A 5,426-nucleotide genomic window follows, 5' to 3' on the forward strand; every position below is an offset into this window, starting at 1 on the left:
AGGCCTTTGCCTACATGCTGTCATCTGTGCTTACAGGCCATAAACATCTACCCTCCCTGGCCCACCTGTGCAAATCTTCACGCATCCCCCCATGCCATAATCATGCCATTTTCATGTCACAGTTACCTTACAGGGTCTTTCAATGCCTTCTACATGCTCTGCAGTGATAGGCCTTTCACTGCAGCATGGCATATATATCCACACAGCTGCAGCCTGCTGCAAGATGCTGCCCCTGCTTTGCCAGGGGGACAGGCCTGGCCATCGACCCATGACTTCAGGCTACATTAACCCACCTCGGGATGGCCCCGGGACCTATGGACCGCTCCCATTGCTTTGTCCCTGTTTGTTCCTGTGGCCCTACCTGTCCCTCCTCTCTTCTTTTTCTCTTCCTCTCTGTCCTTGTGTCTTTCAAACCTAAGACCAGATGCCAGTGACAGGACACACCGTGGGAGGGTCTGCTTTGCACATCCATTCCTTCCCAGGTATTTCTAGAGAACGTCACAAGTTCCATCACAAACACTACCTCGACACCAGAGGGCGCTGTAGGAGTGGATTTCCATCACTTTTGGGCCTGCAGTCCTGCATTTCAAAGCCCTTGCCTTTGTAGCACCCTTTGTGCTCAGAACTGCAATTCTTTGCAACATCGACCTCCTAGACATGTCTTACCGTGTCTTACACATGCCACTTAGACCTCACAGGTGTCACAATTACTGCAGCGAGCCTGTAAACACGACCCGTACAACTCTCCCTATGTGCATACAGTATCCCTCCCCCTATGTGCACACAGTATCTCTTTGTACTTTTCCCTCTCTCTCTCAAATCTATGCCTAAACATGTAGCAAAATTCAAGTGCTCCATGCTTGCTACTCAGGAATACATGCCTCCTGCTCTGGCAAGTGCAACACTTTTGAAACGTGATACATACCTTCTCATATCAGCATACTTAGGACAGCCAGAGCTGCATGCTCCCCGAGGACAGATTCTTTGCCATTTCCGCCTTGACAATCACACCGAGTGGCAGCCCATGGAGCTCCACATGGATGTAGCGTCCTTGCAATACAGGCAACCCTGTGAAACACAAAAAGGCTGTTACTGCAACCTGTACATCCCTGCCCGTTCCCTGTCACCGAGACAGTTCAAGACATGTTCTTTCCTCCAGCTTTTGCAAGCCTCTTCTACAATGCATAACCCCATCAATGCCTTCTTCTAAGCCCATTCACCTACTTCATCCTTCTCACTTACCCGCTCCCAGGCTTTCTTGTTCTATACTCCTCCTACTTCCTGACCGAAACCTCCACGTACCATTCCATTCCAGGGAGGCTTATCATGTACTCATCATTCTTCTTCAGCAAAACATTCATATACACCTCTATTTACCAGTCTCCCTTAAGACAGCTACTTTGCTGTGACTGACTGACTGACTGACTGACAGCCAGCCAGCCAGCCAGCCAGGCAGCCAGCCAGCCAGGCAGCCAGGCAGCCAGGCAGCCAGCCAGCCAACCTGCCAGCCAGCTAGCTAGCTAGCTAGCTAGGTAGCTAGCTAGGTAGCCAGCCAGCCAGCCAGGCAGCCAGCTAGGTAGCCAGCCGGCCAGCCGGCTAGCTAGCTAGCTACCTACCTAGCTAGCCGGCCAGCCAGCTGCCTAGCTACCTAGCTAGCTAGCTATCTGATCAAATCCAGGGAAAATTATTCCTCAGTCATCTCACCTTCTGCAAGAGGTGAAAGCCTGCAGCTGCACTCCAAGCTGTGGAAGCCTCAGCATGCAGCAGGTCCAGAGGATACCCTTGCAGGAAGCAGGTTAGTACCCACTGTCCCCCAGGACAGGGGGGAACAGGAGGCCTTTGCCTACATGCTGTCATCTGTGCTTACAGGCCATAAACATCTACCCTCCTTGGCCCACCTGTGGAAATCTTCACGCAGCCCCCCATGCCATAACCATGCCATTTTCATGTCACAGTTACTTTACACGGTCTTTCCATGCATTCTCCACCCTCTGCGGGGCTAGGCCTTGCACCACAACACTGCATATACCTCAACACGTCTGGAGCCTGCTGCAACACCCTGCCCCTGCTTTGCCATGCGGAAAGGCTGGGGCATTGGCCCATGCCTTGAGTGTATATTAACCTACCTCAGGATGCTCCTAGGACCCATGGACTGCTCACATTGCTTTGTCCTTGTCCCTTATAGCTACTAACAAATGACAGTGAGAGGACACACTGTCTGAGCATCTCCTTTGCATATTCATTCGTGCACTGCTATTTCTACAGAATGTCACAAATTCCATCAAAACAACTATCTACACACAGGAGGACACTGTAGGAGTGGACTTAGTTCCAGCCTACCGTGTTGCATTTCAAAGCCATTTCCATCGGAGCACTCTTTCTGTTCACAACTCCAATTCTTTCCAACACCTACCTCCCATGTCTTACCCATGGCACTTACAAATCACAGGTGTCATCTCACAAGTACCGCACCCAGCCTGTCAACACACCTCGCACAATTCTCTAGATGTGCATGCAGTATGTCTTTGCACTTCTGGCTTTCACTCTCCAGTCTCTGCCTCAGCATGTACAATACCTCAACCCCTCCACTTTTGCTTCTCAGCAATGCATGCCTCCTACTATGGCAACTGCAACACTTCTGATGCACAACACATACCTTCCCATATGCACATCTGTAGGACAGCCACAGCTGCATGCTCCAACAGGACACATTCTTCTCCATTTCCGTCTTCACCGTCACACCGAGTGCCAGCACATGTAGCTCCACATGGATGCAGCACCGTTGTGACACAGGCAGCCCTGTGAAACACAGGAATCCCATCACTGACACCGTCCATCCCTGCCCATCCCTGTCAGCGAGACCTTTATGGCCGCCTTCTTTCCTACAGCTTTTCCAACACAGTGATACAATCATGAATCCCCTCATTGCCCCCTTCTGTGTCATTTCACATACTTCATCTTTCTCACTAAGCCATTCCGTGGGTATATTGTGACATACTCACAACATGTAGTGGCCCAAACATCCACCTACCATTCCATTTCAGGGATAATTGTCACACACTCCTTGTCCTTGCTCAGCAAACATCCATATACCACTGCATCCACAAGTCTCCCTGCAGGCAGCCACTTTGCAGGGACAATCGGCCCTCTCATGAGACGCATGGCAAATTATTCCTAGGTCATCTCACCTTCTGGGACAGCTGTGTATGCAGTAATACCTAAGCCAGCAGCTGCACTGCAGATCGTCTAGGCCTCAGTATGCAGCGGGCGAGGAGGATACGCCCGCAGGAACCGGGTTGGTACACACCGTCCCGCAGCTCAGGGAGGTACGGGAGGCCTCGGGGTACGTGCGGTAAGCTGCGGTCTCACGCAATACACAAGCATCCTCTTTGGCCCCCCCGTGGAAAGCCTCAGCCAGCCGCACATGAACTAACCGTGCCATTTTCATGTCACAGGCACCTCACAGGCTGTTTCTACTCATGAGGGGCCCTGCACAGTGCTAGGCCACATACCACAGCAGTGCATGTAAAGCAACAGATCTAGAGCCTGCTGCAACTCACCGACCCCAATTGCCCAGGGGGACAGGCCTGGGCACAGTCCCGTCGCTTCAGGGTCTATGAATCGGTGTGGTGATGCTGCGGTGACTCACGCAGTGCCGATAAAGCTTTGTTCCTGTCCCTGGCTGTGTGGCCATCTGTTGTTCCACTGCTCCTTTTCTCTCCTCTTTTGCTCCTTGTGTGTCATACCTATGAGCAAATCAAAGGGAGAGGTCACACAGTCTGAAGGTCTCCTTTGCCCCTCATTTCATTCTGACGTGTTTATAGACACCCTTGTCATTTTTATGACAAGCAGTATGGAAACACAACAGGCTACCGCATGAGTGCACTCACCTCACATCCAGCCTGATACCTTGCATTTCAAAGCCGTTTCCTTCGTAACACTTTGTCCGCACAGAACTGCATTCCCTTCGGGCACCTGCCTCCGATCTCTCAGACATGTCACTTGCAACTCACAGGTGTCACAATTTTTGCATCCAGCTGGTACATGCACTCTGCATAGTTTTCTGTATGCACACAGAATATCTCTTGCCACCTCTCTATTTCACTTCCAAACCTCTGGCTCAACATGTATGAGAACTCAGGTGCCCTGTGTTTGTTTCTCACCAATACATACCTCCTGCTATGTATACTATGACACTCTTTAAATACCAAACATACCTTGCCATATGCACATCAGAGGACATCCCGATGTGAAGGCTGCAGCAGGGCACTTTCTTCTAAATGTCTGCCTTCACAATTCCACCCTGTGCCAGCACATATTGCTCCATATGGATGCATTACCCTTGCAATGCAGGCAGCCCTGTGAAAGACACAAATACTGTCAGTGACCCTGTACATTCCTTCCCATACCTGTCAGCAAGACATGTCAAGCTGCCTTCTTTCCTAAAGATTCTACAACAGTCTTATACAATCAGGAACCCCCTCATCGCCCCCTTCTCTGTCATTTGACAGACTTGATCTTTCTCACTAAGCCACTCACGGTCTTTTTTGCTATGTAATCATAGTATGTACTGACCTGAATACCCACATACCATTCCATTTCAGGGATTGTTGTCACACATTCATCATCCTTCCTCACTCCATCATTCCTCTAGAACTCCATCCACAGGCCTCCCTCAAGACAGATACTTTGCACTGACAGTCAGCCACCTTCTTATATTCTCGGAGAATTACTTCTCAGCCATCTCACCGTCCGGGACAGGCGTGTATGCAATAATGGCAAGGCCTGCATACGCCCTCTGAATTGAATTGTCCAAGCCTCAGCATGCAGTGGGCGAACACTAAACGCTTGCAGGATCCCGGCTCGTACATGCCGGCAGGAACTAGGTTTGTACATACTCTCCCTCACCTCAGGGGGAAGCAGGAGGCCTTCGGGTACCTGCCGTAAGCTCCGCTCACGTGCCACAAACATGTATCCTCTTTGCCTCAGCTGTGGGAAGCCTCACCCACCCTTACATGACATAAGCTTGCCATTTCCTATGTCACAGGCACCTTATAGGGTGTTTCCATGCATTCCACACTCTCCGCAGTGCTAGGCCACGTACCACAGCAGTGCATATCGAGCAACAGATGCTGAGCCTGCTGCCACACACTGAGCCCACTTTCTCAGGGGGACAAGTCTGGCCACCGTCCCGTGGCTACGGGGTCTATTACCTGACGTCACGGTGCCCTCAGGACCCACGCAGTGCCGCCGTAGCTCCGGGAGCCTTTCTGTGCACGCACGTCTTCTCTTTTCCACTCTCTCTTTTTTTTTCCTTTCCTGGCATCTTTTCATCTCTCCTCACGTCTCATACCTAGAAAGAAATCCAAGTGAGAGGACATACTGTGCGAGGGTATCCTCTGCACGTTTTCACTTTCATCACGACC

At 51.0% G+C, this 5,426-nt stretch overlaps 1 long non-coding RNA gene across 1 annotated transcript; it reads right to left on the reverse strand.

The window, feature by feature from the left end:
- Positions 1-931: 931 nt before the first annotated feature.
- On the reverse strand, positions 932-3,720 carry LOC146420661 (uncharacterized). The gene is made up of 3 exons (XR_014849071.1): positions 3,561-3,720; positions 2,657-2,799; positions 932-1,068 (listed from the first exon to the last, which is right to left on the reverse strand). It is a non-coding gene; the product is annotated as an uncharacterized LOC146420661 (long non-coding RNA).
- Positions 3,721-5,426: the final 1,706 nt, after the last annotated feature.

Source organism: Lichenostomus cassidix, unplaced genomic scaffold, assembly GCF_008360975.1.
Source record: "Lichenostomus cassidix isolate B80296 unplaced genomic scaffold, HeHo_3.0 HiC_scaffold_709, whole genome shotgun sequence".
NCBI lineage: Eukaryota > Metazoa > Chordata > Aves > Passeriformes > Meliphagidae > Lichenostomus > Lichenostomus cassidix.